At 43.5% G+C, this 16,121-nt stretch overlaps 1 protein-coding gene across 7 annotated transcripts in view; it reads right to left on the reverse strand.

The window, feature by feature from the left end:
• Window positions 1-16,121, reverse strand: part of CYRIB (CYFIP related Rac1 interactor B) — a 177,032-nt gene that overhangs the window by 122,235 nt on the left and 38,676 nt on the right. For all 7 annotated transcript variants that reach the window (XM_024250511.3, XM_024250507.3, XM_024250510.3 and 4 more), the window contains exon 2: window positions 8,573-8,625. The gene's annotated coding sequence lies outside the window, so the exon portion shown is untranslated. The remainder of the gene's footprint in view (window positions 1-8,572; window positions 8,626-16,121) is intronic.

The following is a 16,121-nucleotide window of genomic DNA, read 5'->3' on the forward strand; positions in this document are numbered from 1 at the left end:
GAGGGAGGCAGGATGATTGCTTGAGCCTGGGAGATTGAGGCTGCAGTAAGCTAGAATCATACCACTGCACACCAGCCTGGGCCACAGAGCAAGGGCTTGTCTCAAAAAAATAAAATAACATAAAATAAAATAAAAATAAACGTGGGGTGATGTCAATTAAAGTGTCTAGCCCAGCATCTATGGCATAAAATAGGGACCCAGAAAATGTCCCTTCCCTATGAATGCTCTTTACGTTTGGAAACAGCTATCATATGTCTCCGCTGTCTCCTATTTCTTGTTAAATATTTCAGCTAATTTAATGGTATCCTTAAATGACTTGATTTCAGAGCCCTCTTCTATCCCTCCCCTCTGCAAAGGCTCCATCTGTTAAAACCCCACTCGGGGTATTGCATAACCAGCTCGCAGAATCAGCAGCACGCTCCTGTTTGCTCATTCATCTGTTAATTCATTCACTGAGTAAACACTGATTAAAAACCTACTATATTGGACATCCTTGGCTTTTGCCTACCCACCATTCACAAACGGTACCCGCATTTCCCTGGAAACCTGCAAGCTTTCCCTCATTCTCAGTCTCTGTACCTGAGCAGGTGCAGGCTGCACCCAATCTCCCTCAGAGGGAGGGCATTTGATCCAAGATGGCCAATCAGAGCGTCGCATTTGCCTGCCACAGCGATTGGTTCAGGGCTGTGCATGTTACACAGAAAAGACCAATCAGAAAGACAGTTGGATTCAGTTCTAAGACTTGTTGAACTACTGGAACAGTGGCCTTTTTTTACCTCCTGCTAGAACCGCTGACAACCATTTTGGACCACAATCCAAAAGAAAAGGGAGGCAGCGTTAAAGATGGTGAAAAACTGTGTAAGCCTTGGCAACACTTTAAGCCTTGGATCCTCCAGGCCTTATGTTTCATTCCTAGATTCTTCAATTACATAAACCAACAAATCCCCTTTCTGCGGAAGCCAGTTCGAGGCGAGATTCTGTTTCAAGGTCGACAGAATCCTGACTAATGAAATCCGAAGTGCTGTGGTGTATGCTGCATGCTGGCTATACACAGATGAAGCAAGGTGATCCATACCATCCTTCCAGGCACTCACAGGCTGATGTGGAGATAGCTACAAACAACTACAGTTATTTAAAGCCAATAAGATAACTGCTTTAATTAAATACTACACAGTGCAATATGAGCACAGCAAAGCACCTGGGTCCAGGAAGGCCGCACAGAGCAATGGCGATTAAACCTATTCCCTCTCTCTATTCAGGCAGTGAAGATGGAATTACTAGTTGGAGGAGTCAGATAACACTGTTGATTCACATTCATCTTACAGTAAACTAAAACCATTACATCCCACATTGCACAGAAGGGCGATGATACTTAAAGCTCTTAACAGCTCTCTCTGAGCCTACAAAATACTGTCTCAAGAGACCAGCAAAGTGCTAAGGTCAAATAACTCTCACTTGCAAGTGTTTCATCTGAATTGTGCAGATAATGGAACGCTCTTAAATACTACCCAGGTCAGTTTTTGTGATTTTGATTCCATACGCTTAAATTTTCATTCCAGTCTTCTTGACCATTTGGATTTCTTGTCCATTTGTGTGTTGATCACATCACAACAGCATCAAAACAGCCCTTTCAAGATGAATAACCTACTTACTGAATTTATTTCCAGATGATCAAGGGAAGGGGAAGAGAGAAAGCCTCTGGTTCTATAAAACATTTCCTGATGGGTTAGAAATGTGGCTGATTGCAGAAAACAACAATAACAACAATAAAAAGCACCTCTGGGAAAATCTGTTTTGAGAAGAAAGACCCCTAAAGGTCAGTCTTTTTAAGTGAACAGAAGCTGTTGTCTCTTAGACCTTTGATGATGCATACTCAACGGGAAAGTTGTAAAGATAAAATAATTCAGGAAACGAGGACATTGCAGGACAAATTCTCCTTGCCTTTGTTGTTTCTAAATACATCAGCAATTCATGTGGTCCATAAACACAAGCTACAGCTTTCCAGAACAAAGAATCTTACAGTTGGAAAAATTAGTACTGACTGAATACTTTCGTGTGGACTCAAGAGAGGTGCCAGGGACTAGTGTCAGGAGAGACAAAGTTAAGATGCCTCTCAGATAACTCAGATTTCTATGAAGCAGCTGGGTTACCCCTGTTTCCAAAACACCTTGCAGGCCGTCACGGAATTTCCCTTCCCCTACCTGCACACCACAGGACTTTGCACAACAAAGGTACCAACCATTTTCTTGAAAATGGGATTATCGGGCCAAGCACAGTGGCTCACACAGTGGCTCACAGTGGCTCACACACAGTAATCCCAGCACTTTGGGAGGCCAAGTCAGGAGGATCACTTGAGCCCAGGAGTTCAAGACCAGCCTGGGCAAGACAGGGAGACCCCTGTCTCTACAAAATGAAAAAAATGAGCCAGGCATGGTGGCACATGCCTGTAGTCCCAGCTACTCAGGAGGCTGAGCCTGGGAGGTCGAGGCTGCAGTGAGCCGTGATCATGCCACTGCACTTCAGCCTGGGTAATCAAGCAAGAGTCTGTCTCCAAAGAAATAAAGAAAAAGGAAAAGAAAATGAGATTTATCATTTATCACACATTTACTGGGCAGCTCTGTAGTCCAAGTATCAGCAGGCAATGGAGAGAACTCCAGTGTTATGGATGTGTGAGGACACATCCTCACATCCTCACCTGTGTGATCTGTCTTACCTGTGAGCAGATAACACAGGTAATGGCCTGGTGCTTGGCAAATGCTCAATAAATGTTGGTTTCCCATGGGCCATATGCAACCCCACCAAGAAGACCTGCTAAATCTCCTCTATAAACATTCAAAGAAACATAAAAGGACATATAGCAGGATATCTTCCACCCACCCAAGACCCACAATCCCCTAAGCTTTTCCAAGAGGTATACAGAATTCCCCCAGACACTGTGTGTGTGTGTGCGTGTGTGTGTCCTTCCAGCAATCGCCTAGGCATAATCAAGCATGAGTATGTGTGTGGGTGGGTGTGTATAAACACTTATACCCTCTTCTTGTTTTCCTACATCTGGCAGCATACCACATATACTTTCCTGCAAATTGCTTCATTCTTAAACTTAAGAATATATCCTGAAAATCATTCCTTCTTAGCAGATATGACCTACTATTTTAAACAGTGGCGGAGCAATCTACTTTAAGAATATACATTCCGGCCAGGCGCCTGTAATCCCAGCACTTTGGGAGGCCGAGGCAGGCAGATCACGAGGTCAGGAGATCGAGACCATCCTGGCTAACATGGTGAAACCCCATCTCTACTAAAAATACAAAAAATTAGCCGGGCGTGGTGGCGGGCGCCTGTAGTCCCAGCTACTTGGGAGGCTGAGGCAGGAGAATGGCGTGAACCCAGGAGGCGGAGCTTGCAATGAGCCGAGATCGTGCCACTGCACTCCAGCCTGGGTGACAGAGCAAGACTCTGTCTCAAAAAAAAAAAAAAAAAAAAGAATATACATTCAATCAATTCCTTACTTTTTGTTTTGGGGTTTTGTTTGTTCATTTTTTGAGGCAGAGTCTTGCTTTTGTCACCTAGGCTGGAGTGCAGTGGTGCAGTCTTGGCTCACTGCAGCCTCCGCCTCCCAGATTCAAGCTATTCTCCTACCTCGGCCTCCCGAGTAACTGGGATTACAGGTGTGGGCCACAACACCCAGCTAATTTTTGTATTTTTTGGTAGAGACACAGTTTCTACCATGTTGGTCAGGCTGGTCTCAAACTCCTGGCCTCAAGTGATCTGCCTACCTCGGCTTCCAAAGTGCTGGGATTATAGGCATGAGCCACTGCGCCCAGCCTAAATCAATTCCTTATTGACATACATTAAGTTGCTTCCACAGTCTTTCTATTACTAGCAATGCTGCAATGAATATATGTTACATGCATCTTCATACACATGTATAACTATAGGAAACAGAATTTATAAGACAAAATCCTTGAAGCAGAATTGCAGGATCAGAGGGTATGTGCACTTAAAATGGTAGACAGTGCCAAATGGCCCTCCAAAGAAGTTGTACTAATTTTCACTTTCATCAGTAGTAGAAAGAGTATGCCAGTTTCTCCAACCACAGCCACAAAAGGTTGTTTTGTTTTGTTTTTAAATACAAAAGAAGAAAGGCAGAGCTCACTCTTGTCCCATTGTCTCTTCTTGCCCCTGTGATATCATAAATGACATGACTACTCCTTAAAAATTCCACCCCTGGATGCAAAACCCAGAGATCAAAGTTTAAAATAGGCCACGCGCAGTGGCTCATGCCCGTAATCCTAGCACTTTGGGAGGCCGAGGCAGGAGGATCACTTGAGTCCAGGAATTCAAGACCAACCTCTATAAAAAATAAATTTTACTTTATTTTTTAAATTTTAATTAATTATTTTTTGAGACAGGGCCTCACTCCATGGCCCAGGCTGGAGTGCAGAGGACCAATCCTGGCTCACTGCCAACTGGGTTCAAACAATCCTCCCACCTCAGCCTCCCAGGTAGCTGGGAATACAGGTGCATACCACCACACCCAGCTAATTTATATATTTTTTGTAGAAACAGTGTTTCGCCATGTTGCCCAGGCTGGTCTTAAACTCCTGAGCTCAAGTGATCTTCCCACCTTGGCTTCTCAAAATGCTGGGATTGCAGGCATGAGCCACCAAGCACAGACGAAAATACATTTTTTAAAAAATTATCCATGAGTGTTTTTTAAAACATTAGTGCAGTAACCCATAATCGCTTCACTGCACTCAAGCCCAGGCAACAGAGAGAGGCCGTATCTGAAAAATAAAAAAGCAACAACAAACAGAGTTTAAAATAAAATGAATGCCAAAGGCAGTGGTGTTCGGAAGGTGGCTATACTGACTCAAGAGTCCTAACCATGTTCATTTCTTCCAAACTCCGTGTTCAGTGGCATCATGTTGGTAGCTTGAAATTGGTCATGGTAGAAGTATTCACACCATAGGAATCAGCAAATGCTACAAATTAGGGCTTCTTTTCTTTTCTTTCTTCTTTTTCTTTTTTCTTTTTTTTTTGAGACGGAGTCTCGCTCTGTCACCCAGGCTGGAGTGCAGTGGCGCGATCTCGGCTCACTGCAAGCTCTGCCTCCCGGGTTCACACCGTTCTCCTGCCTCAGCCTCCCAAGTAGCTGGGACTACAGGCGCCTGCCACCACACCTGGCTAATTTTTTGTATTTTTAGTAGAGACGGGGTTTCACCTTGTTAGCCAGGATGGTCTCGATCTCCTGACCTCGTGATCCACCTGCCTCGGCCTCCCAAAGTGCTGGGATTACAGGCGTGAGCCACCGTGCCCAGCTTTCTTTTCTTTTTAAATCACTGTAAACATTTACCAGCACACCAATGTAGACTACAGTGAAAACTGAGGGTATACCACCCTCCTTTGAATATTCTGCCCTCGATGGTGATCTGGTCACAAATTCTTGGAACCTAAGGATTGGAAGATGTCTGAAAGGACATCTAATCCTTATGTCTTCTAATACTGCCTCTCCCTTAGTCCCTCTGTGTAGATGTAATAGTGCCATTGATACTTCTTCACCATTATTTCATATACCCATCTCTTTATCGCTTAGTGCCTACTCTTGGTGATTTCCCATAGTATAATACTTGCAAACACAGACTCAAGGCTACCCAAGACAGCCTGGAGTCAAATCCCAGATCCATCACTTACCAGCTATGTGACCATGAGCTAGTGGCTTAAACTGCTATTTAGTTTCTTTGTCTATAAAATTCAGATGATCATAATAATGCCTCCTCATAATTTTGTTCTAAGGAGTAAATGAGTTAATGCAAATAAAGTACACAGAACAATGGCATGTACTATGTATGCACTTAACAAATTTTAACTATCATTGTCTCCCAGCTCATTAATTCTCTCTTTAGCTATGTCTAATCTGTCATTTAACTCTTTTGTTGGATTTCAATTTTAATGATTATTTTTCCTTTCAATTCAGCGCTCTTCAAGTCCACCTATTCTTTTTCCATCTTTCTTTACATTTTTTATATCATCTTTAGTTCTTAACCATTTTTTTTCTTTTTTCTTGTGAACCTAAACTAAGACATCTTAATCATTTTAAATATATCATTTTTATAGTCTCTTATAAATGGTTTTATTATTTCCAACTTGGAATGGTTTCCTGAAGACGAGTTTTTCATTGTGAACTCGTCTTCAGAGGTCATTTTCACTGTGGGAGTGCTGTTAGGTATGGGTTGTTGAAATATGCCTATGGAATGATTTTGTGTTTGCAGTAGAGGTTTCCATAGTACTAGACCAGTTTTTACGTTAATTTTTCAGGTTGAAGGGTCTCATACCTCATAAGTAATAAAAAATACAGATTCCACAACCACATATGGTACAATCCCATGTGTTTAAGTTCTTGCTGGTAACTTTTTTTCCAGTCAAGTCAAGCTTCCTCTCTATTTCTCCAACTATTGAAGTTTTTCTAGCCCCTTTTCATGAAAAAGTCAGACCTTCAAGGCTCCAGAGCACTCAATTCCACCTTGGGCCCAGGTCTCCTTCCTAAAGCCACTGTGGCATTAAAACTTTGGCCCCCAGGCTCTATAGCTTCCGTGCAAAAGCCCCAGGAGTAGTCATGGCTTCAGCTCACATGCCACCATTTAGCTTAAATTTGTCCTCCTTTTTTTTTTTTTTGAGATGGATTCTTGCTCTGTCGCCCAGGCTAGAGTGCAGTGGCTTGATCTCTGCTCACTGCAACTTTCCCCTCCCAGGTTCAGGCAATTCTCCTGCCTCGGCCTCCTGAGTTGCTGGAATTACAGGCATGTGCCACCACACCCGGCTAATTTTTGTATTTTTAGTAGAGACAGGCCTTCGCCATGTTGGCCAGGCTGGTCTGGAACTCCTGACCTCAAGTGATCTGCCTGCCTTGGCCTCCCAAAGTGCTGGGATTACAGGCGTGAGCCACCGCGGCCGGCCTATCCTCATTTTTGACATTTGCAGGTTTCCCTTTCTTCAGCGCTCCCCTAGATAAAATTCTTATATTTCCATCAATTCTGTATTCCTACCAGGAAGGACTCACACAAGTCAGCTTAGTCCACCATGTTGCCAGAAGTATTCCAGGTCACTAAATTTAATATAACCACTTACCCACACTTGAGTTCTGCCCACATTAAAATTGTGTCTACTCAAGGGTTAGCTTCTAAAGCCAGCGTGTTGTGTGAAAATTGAAAGAAGCCAAAATTCCCCTTGAAAAATCCCACAATAAGGTCTCAGGTTGGAGACAAACAAACCATCTTTCATGAAGTCCAACACAGCCAGTCTTTCCTTCAGCACCGGATTTGGTTTCTTAGGGTTGGGCACCATATGTAATAACTAGCTTAGATTTAGGGGCCATGTTGTGTGATAATTAAAATCCACAAATATGAGAAACATACTTGGTGGCACAAGATGCTCACATCCTAAAAAGCCATGAGAACAAAAGACCAACAGACGGAATAGCAGATCCATGTCTGCCATTCACACCCACTCCAAGAGAGACGCCCATTGGGTGGAATGACATGATCACCTACACTATTTAAAGTGGTGTTTTTATCCTTTTGCTTTTGTTGAGCAAGTATATTTGGATACAGCTAAGGTGGAAGCATGATTCTATGTTGACAGACGTCAGAATAGTGCTTATCTCTGGGGCAATACTAAGTGCAAAGGGCATGAGGGAACTTTCTAGAAATATTGTATATCCTGATTTGGGTGGTGGTTAGATGGGTGTAACATATCAAAATTTCACCAAGCTGTACGATTAAGATTTGTGCATTTTACAGCATGTGAGACAGCTCGATTAAAATAAAAGTTAAAAGCATGCCTACGTAGAAATGGCTGTACAGTATTTTGCCAAAGGTCCCCATCCTATGGTTAAGCCTCACCAGTGAGGATAGTAGGGAGTCTAGGAAACCAGGGGAAAAAAGAAGTAGAAAAGGGAAGTGCACTGTCACAGACAGAGGGCACCCAGGCTCCAAGAGTCAATGGTTTTCCGTGAAGGGCCTTATAGGGTTGACAAGACTACATTAGTTAAGAGCACTGACTTTCTTTTTTTTTTTTGAGACGGAGTCTTGCTCTGTCGCCCAGGCTGGAGTGCAGCGGCACAATCTCAGCTCACTGCAACTTCTGCCTCCTGGGTTCAAGCGAGTATTTTGTATTTTTAGTAAGTTTTGTATTTTTAGTAGAGACAGGGTTTCACCATGTTGGCCAGGCTGGTCTTGAACCCCTGACCTCAAGTGATCCACCCACCTCAGCCTCCCAAAGTGTTGGGATTACAGGTGTGAGCCACTGCGCCCAGCCTGTAGTTCTTATTTAAACTAATAATTTGACCTAAAAACCTTGTAGGTTCATGGAGTGAATGAATATTCATAGAGTGAATGAAGGGATGTATATGTATTCTGATTTCAACAGAGGTAGGAGGTTCTTATTTCTATGCAACTGAAATCCATCTTGTAGCCATCACCATCCACTTTAATTTTTCCTCATAGGAAGTGTGGTTAAGAGTGCTGGCTCTGGAGCCAGATGACCATGGTCAAATTCCAGCTCTGTTACTTACCAACTGGGTAACCTTGAAAGAATTAATCAAATTCCAGGCCTCAGTTTCTTCTCCTGTAAAAGAGTTATAGCAAGGATTAAGCAAGTTACAACAGTTCTCAGTACACAGAAAGCCCCCGGTAAATCCTAGCTATTGTTTTTTTCCCATAGTAGAGGCACAGTTTGGGAATAACAACTCCAAATAGCGTTGGTTTGTTTGATTGTTTGTTTGTTTGTTTTTTAAGACATAGTCTTGCTCTGTCGCCTAGGCTGGAGTGCAGTGGCACGATCTCGGCTCACTGCAACCTCCGCCTCCCAGGTTCAAGCAAGCATGCCTGGCTAATTTTTTTATTTTTAGTAGAGACAGGGTTTCATCACGTTGGCCAGGCTGGTCTTGAACTCCTGACCTCAAGTGATCTGCCAGCCTTGACCTCCCAAAGTGCTGAATTACAGGCATGAACCACTGCACCCGGCCCCAGATAGCATTTGTACAGTCCATTATATCACTGAATTGTTTTGCAAACAGTTTTCTCATTTAATGCTCAAAACAGTCTGGTATATTACAAATAAATAGAGATTCAGAGAAGTTGAATAATTTGCTGAAGGTTGCACAGCAAGTAAAGAACAAAGACCTAAACCAAACTCCTATGACTGAAGGACAGTTTGGCTGGACTGTGTTGTCCTTAGGAGCATATATGGTGGGGCAGGGCTATCCATGGAGATTTAGTATAAAGGATATTGGGACCCTTGGCTGCAGCATCAAGTCTTGGTCCCAGCAAAATGCTCAGTTCAACTTGAGTTTAAAATGGTCTTAGTCATTCTGTCCCCTGAATCACTTCCTGTTTTAGGTTTCTACTTTGCAGAGAAACACAAACAGGTACATTACGCCAGCCTTGTCACCCTCCAAAATCTCCTACAGCAACAAAAGCTGATGAATTAAAGAGAATTTTCATAAAACCACAGTTAACATCCTATTTAATGCATTCGCCAGCAGTTAGTGTGAAGATCAGAGCGAAGTCGGCAGTGTCTAGACACTCTTACTATTGAATGGAAGAGAAACAGGATGACTTTTTCTCTGGCCTTTATTCTGATTAAATCTTTAGCTGCCTTAGTGTTTTCTCTTTGCTTTTCATTGGGTGCTGAAACTACCGGAAGCCACTTAACCAGCCTTGTTTTATTCACAAAAGGTTTAGGGGCCATGTCTAATTGTCCAGAGAGAACCCTATCTGCTGATAATTTCAGCCACTTCAGCTGCTTTTGCAGCTCTCTTTTTGTTTGCCAGTGTAGGTTTTCTTTCTGTCGTTCTTCTTGTTATGGCATGAGTGTGGTTTCACATTCCCTTTTAAATAATAATCACCGAACTGCTCAGTGGCCAAGAAGAGGATTTAAGAACCATCTAGGCCAGGCACGGTGGCTCGCCCATAATCCTAACATTTTAGGAGGCTGAGGTGGGAGGATCGCTTGAGCCCAGTAATTTAGGGAGCTCTCGTCTCTACAAACAATTTAAAAATTAGCTGAGCGTGGTGGCACACGCCTGTAGTCCCAGCTACTTGGCAGGCTGAGACAGGAGGATCGTTTGAGCCCAGGAGGTCCAGGCTGCAGTGAGCCATGAAGTACACTGTGCTCCAGCCTGGGTGACAAACAAACAAAATAAAATAAAGTCTCCAAACAAAATAAAAAAAGAACCATCTAAGCACACTGCATACGTACAAACTATGTCCTCGTATGTACACACACTGACTCCACACATACCACACATTCATTCCATGTACACACACCACACATACACCGTACACACATCCCATGCACACACCCCACACACATCCCAGGAACATACCCCACACGCATGCACACCATACACACACACCCCACATCACTCAGACACACACCCAGCACATCCAGGGCATAGAGTGTGGCTCTGATAGAAACAACATGGGCCTCTAAACAAGTGTGGCTTCTTTTCATTTCCAAGCTATAGGCAGAAAGCCTGGACTACAGCTCTAGAAACCAGATCTAGCCCACTCTTCAGCCTCATAGCATGGGTCTCATCCCTTCTCAGTCTTTCAGAGCATCTGACTTGGGCGAGTCACTTAACTTCTGTTATAAAGTGAGGACACTCATTCACTCAATAGCTACTGAGCACCTATTGTGTGCCAAGCATTGTGGCCATGGACATAATTCCATGAATTAAACCGTCCCAGCCACCCAGGAGCTCTCCAAGATTAGGGGAGCAATTACAGGCAGATGAATGCTCTGAAGGAAAGGGGATGAGGCAATCTCTGAAAGGGTATTTAATTAACTCAGCAGGGGATGGAAAGTGATGGATAATCGAAGAAAGGCTTCCCCAAGGAGGTGATATTGAAGCTGAGAAGTAAAAGTTGAGTTAGAATTGGCCAGAGGCAGGAAGGGATCCAGGCAGAGCTCTCGGCACAGGCAAAGGCCGGCAGGTTAGACTGCTGGTCCATTCAGTTAAGCACAGGAGGTGGAAGAGGGATGGGCCTCGGTATGTCAAGGGTGGGCTTGCCAGGGTTACCAGCCTGGGCCAGGTGCCCCCGCAAGGTCCCTCCCAGCTCTCAAGGCAGATTCTATCGTCTTCTCAGAGCCCAGGTCCTCTCCTTCCCTGACAGCCTTTTCATCAGCACGCTGAAGTCGGCTCCAGAGGACAAGGGGAGTCCCAACCACCTCATGTGGACTCCTGCTCCTTCCTCTTTTGTTTCCTCTCAGCAGTGACCAGACGATGACTCAGGGAAGGGAGCTGTCCTCTATTTGTCATTTAGTTCTTTAAAAAATACTCGCCTATAGTCCCAGCTACTCTAGAGGCTGAGAAAGGAGGATCACTTGAGCCTTGGAGTTCAAATCCAGCCTGGGCAACATAGTGAGACCCTGTCTCTATAAAAATAAAAATTAAAAAACACCCAGGGCTCCTATACTCAACTAGCCTTCTAACCAACTCCCTCCTTTCTCTCACCCAGTCCCTCACCTAGCTGAAAAATGCTGGATTTCTCTGTGTCCTTATCTGGCTCCTCCAAGAGACTTTAAGCTTTAAGCCACCTGAGGGCTCATGCTAGGTTTTGGTCATCCTAGTGTCCCCTGCACCTGGTACTATGTCTGATGTCTAGTGAATCCCCCAAATGCAGACAGAACCAAACTGATTTCCCTTCCTGCAAATGAGCACTGCCCACAGCCCACCCACAGGGCAGCTTGTCTGAGGCCAAGGCGGGAGACCCAGAATCCAGCCGACCCAACAATCCTCCCCCAAGCACTCTCTAGGAGACTCTGCCCTGTGAATCCCAATTTGAAAACTGACGGCTATGTTAGTCTAATTCCCTCATTTTATCAACAAAGAACCTCAGGCCCAAAAGAATGATATGACTTGCCCAAGGTCTCTCAGCAAATGGGATATAAGGTTTTTTTAAAGGAGCAAAACATCGCTTAAATGGAAGCCTATCTATCACCCCTACCAGAAACATTGCTTATTTTAAGAAGAAAACCCTTAATGTTTGCAAGTCGAATGGAAGCTTTCCTTTCTCTGACCAATTTCGCCACACTTTCATGACTGCTGGGATGCTCTAGGCAGCAATAAAAAGTTCCCACTGAAGCAAATCTATTTACAAAGGTGACCAGGAATTGTTTTAGGGATTGGATATATTTTTGATTATGGATCATTTTTAAAGTTAATTATCTATTATGTGATCTAAGGCTATAATTTTTTAAACAATTGAGCCTCCCAAACCACTTAGATCCTTCCTGGTTTTTAAAAATGTTTTGCTATTTTAAAATGTTTTGCTATTAAACAACTTTACTAGAAGTAAAAAAAAAAAAAAAATCACAGATGATTTTTTTTTTTTAACTTGAAACAGGGTCTCATTTTGTTGCCCAGGCTGGAATGCAGTGGCTCAAACATGGCTTACTGTAGCCTCAACCTCCTGGGCTCAAAGTGCTCCTCCTGCCTCAGTCCCCCAAGTAGCTGTGACCACAGGCACATGCCACCATACCCAGATAATTTTTTTTTTTTTTTTGAGACGGAATCTCATTCTGTCACCCAGGCTGCAGTGGTGCGATCTCAGCTCACTGCAACCTCTGCCTCCCGGGTTCAAGAGATTCTTCTGCCTCAGGCTCCCGAGTAGCTGGGACTACAGGCACCCGCCAGCACGCCCAGCTAATTTTTGTGTTTTCGATAGAGACAGGTTTTCACCATATTGGCCAGGCTGGTCTTGAACTCCTGACCTCGGGATCCGCCCACCTCAGCCTCCCAAAGTGCTGGGATTACAGGCGTGAGCCACTGCACCTGGCCTAATTTTCTTTATTTCTTGTAGAGACAGGGTGTCACCATATTGCCCAGGCTGGTCTCGAACTCGGAACCTCAAGTAATCCTCCCGCCTCAGCCTCCCAAAGTGCTGGGATTAGAGGCGTGAGCCACTGTGCCCAGAACAAATGATTTTTAAGGAAGACATTTCTACCCATAATCCCTCTACCAAAAGAAATAATTCCTTACAATTCTGTGTCCTCCTAAACTTTTTTATCCACAGTTCTGTACTCTGGACATCTGTATGTATTTCATTAAAACACATTACCTTTAGTATAAAAGATTGTTAAATAGTTTCCTTTTTTCTTAAAAAATAAAAAAGACAAAAACTTTATTATGCAAGTCACTGGCACCATGTTTCTGATAAACGCCACGGAGCAAAACCCAGGCTACAAGTTAAGAGCACCTGGAAATTCTGGGTTTGAGACTTTTAAAGCAACATTTTCTAGCCTGCTTCATTCCATAATTATTCTGACACTTTCCACATCCCACTTAATAGGAAACAGACAAAGGAAAACAGGTGTTTTGCTTATTCTGCTTGGCATAGCATGCTCTACTGCCGAAGTTTGCAGCAGTTGCTTATTGCTGTATTTTTCCTGCAAGTGAGATGACATCTCTGGTTTGGCCAGAGTTTAAAACCACTGCAGCCGGGTCCCCACTCTGCATAATTAAACAGACTCTCTGGGGAAGCACCCCAGCACCATATTGCTCCAAAGCTCCTCAGGTGATTTTCATGTGCAGCTGGGACTGAGAAGCACCAGGCTAAGATAACTCATTAGTCAAAGGAAGCCCATGGGAAATCTTATCTGGAAATGAAGAACTCTTGTAATTAAATAAAATAGCAGATGTAAAAGTCCCTAACAGTGCCCGTTACCCAGAAGACAATAAATGTTAATTAAACAAAAAATAATAATTTAAATAATTACTCCTTCCCCTCAGTGGATTCATCTTGTTATTTTATTGGCTTGTTTATCACTTGGTTTTTTTCTTTACCATGATTAATTCTATCCCTGTTAATAAAATGATAAACTTATACCTATAATCCTGTTCAATTACAAGAGCTCTGTAATATTTCTAACAACCCTTTATTGCTTTATTTAATAAAGCTTTCCCCCAGTACAGTGGCTAATATATAGCAAATATGCAATAAACATCTGCTATTTATAATAATAATGGATATTCAGAATTACTTTAATTCAGAATTCATGACCGTTTTTCTAAACTAGACTGAAATTTATTTCACATTATTAGGACCAGTTAGCAACAATGTAAAAAATTATTAGGGCAATGTTTAACAAACTTAAGAAAACAGACCTTTAAGCAAAGCAATTCTTTTTTATAATTTCCTGGGAAAAAACTAAATGCAGTCATTACACAGGTGAACTTATCTCCCATTCAAGGGGGCCTTGCTCAGCTGTTCCCATAGTTACCTGGAGAGGCTAATACAGCAATTAGTTATAAGTGGTTTTTCCTTCCAATTTCTCCCTACGGCTGCCTCTCTGAGCATGAATTTGGAAGGTGATTCTTAATGTTTACATTACCCCTCAGTTCTGAGAAGCCAAACATTTGTTTGAAAAAAAGAAATAGAATTTCTGAATCAGAACAAAGAGTTTTTGTGTGTGTGTTTATGTGTTGTTGGTTTTTTGGGGGGTTTTTTTGTTGTTTTTTTTTTTATTGAGACAGAGTCTGGCTCTGTTGCCCAGGCTGGAGCGTAATGGCGCGATCTCTGCTTACTGTAACCTCCGCCTCCTGGGTTCAAGTGATCCTCCTGCCTCAGCCTCCCAAGTAGCTGGGATTACAGGCATGTGCCACCACGCCCAGCTAATTTTTGTATTTTTAGTGGAGACGGGGTTTCACCATGTTGGCCAGGCTGGTCTGGAACACCCGACCTCAAGTGATCCACCCACCTCGGCCTCCCAAAGTGGTAGGATTACAGGCGTGAGCCACCATGCCTGGCCAGAACAAAGAGGTTTTATTAAGGCCATTTCCAAATGTCTTGCCTTGCTGGCACAAACTGCCCCAGTCATCTTTTCTTGCGTTGTGCCAGACAGAGAAGGCATCTAACAGGTATGTGGGAAGCTGGGCCATGTTCAGCTCAAGATTCACACTCGTTCACAGTAGACCTCCGTATGGCTCACACATGAACTCTGCTTGCTTCAGTTCCTAAGGACATCCAGCTCCCAAAGTCTGCCACTTCATGTTTTAAATCAACTGGACTTGACACCCAGCCAAAAATAATAACGATGTGCACGTCTCTGTATGTAAACGTCAATAATAAGGTACAAAATGATCACACATGGGCCAACTCCCATCCTATACCATTTGGTATTATCACCTAATATTTGTCCTCATTCTTTTTTTTTTTTTGAGACAGGGTCTCGCTCTGTCACCCAGGCTGGAGTGCAGTGACGCGATCTCGGCTCACTGCAAGCTCCGCCTCCAGGGTTCACGCCCTTCTCCTGCCTCAGCCTCCCAAGTAGCTGGGACTACAGGCGCCCGCCACCACACCTGGCTAATTTTTTTGTATTTTTAGTAGAGATGGGGTTTCACCATATTAGCCAGGATGGTCTCAATCTCCTGACCTCGTGATCCGCCTGCCTCGGCCTCCCAAAGTGCTGGGATTACAGGCATGAGCCACCATGCCGGCCTGTCCTCACTCTTTCAATGAGATCATAAGCACCTTGAGGGTGGACACCTTGTATTAGCAGTAGTAGAAGTATTAATTTTATTATTTATTTTTAATAGAATCTTGCTCTGTCACCTAGGCTGGAGTGCAGTGGCACCATCATATCCCACTGTGGCCTCAAACTCTGGGGCTCAACAGATCCTCCTGCCTTAAGCTCCCGAGTAGCTGGGGTACTACTCAGTTGTACAGGCGTGTGCCACCATGCCTAATTTTTTTTTATTTTATGTAGAGACGAGGTCTTGCTATGTGCCCAGGTCAATCTTGAACTCCTGGCCTTAACAATCCTCCCATCTAGGCTTCCCAAAGCCACAGTGGGCCACCGTGCCCAGTCTAATTGTAGTTTCGATCCTCTTAACTGAATTGTCTATAGTGTGTTATATAGCTAGACAACCAGATTACCTGAATAATAAAACTTCTCTTTCTTATGTTTTCATTTAATATTCGATCAGCCAAGCACTAAATGACTATTGTGAGATGGTTGTGGGGCAGGTTTCACACAAGTGATTCCAATTTGTCTTGGTTGACTTGAACTTGTAGGAAAAACCGCAATATCTGAAACCTCCACTGTAACAGATTTAG

The sequence above is a fragment of the Pongo abelii genome, chromosome 7, assembly GCF_028885655.2.
Source record: "Pongo abelii isolate AG06213 chromosome 7, NHGRI_mPonAbe1-v2.0_pri, whole genome shotgun sequence".
Taxonomy (NCBI): domain Eukaryota; kingdom Metazoa; phylum Chordata; class Mammalia; order Primates; family Hominidae; genus Pongo; species Pongo abelii.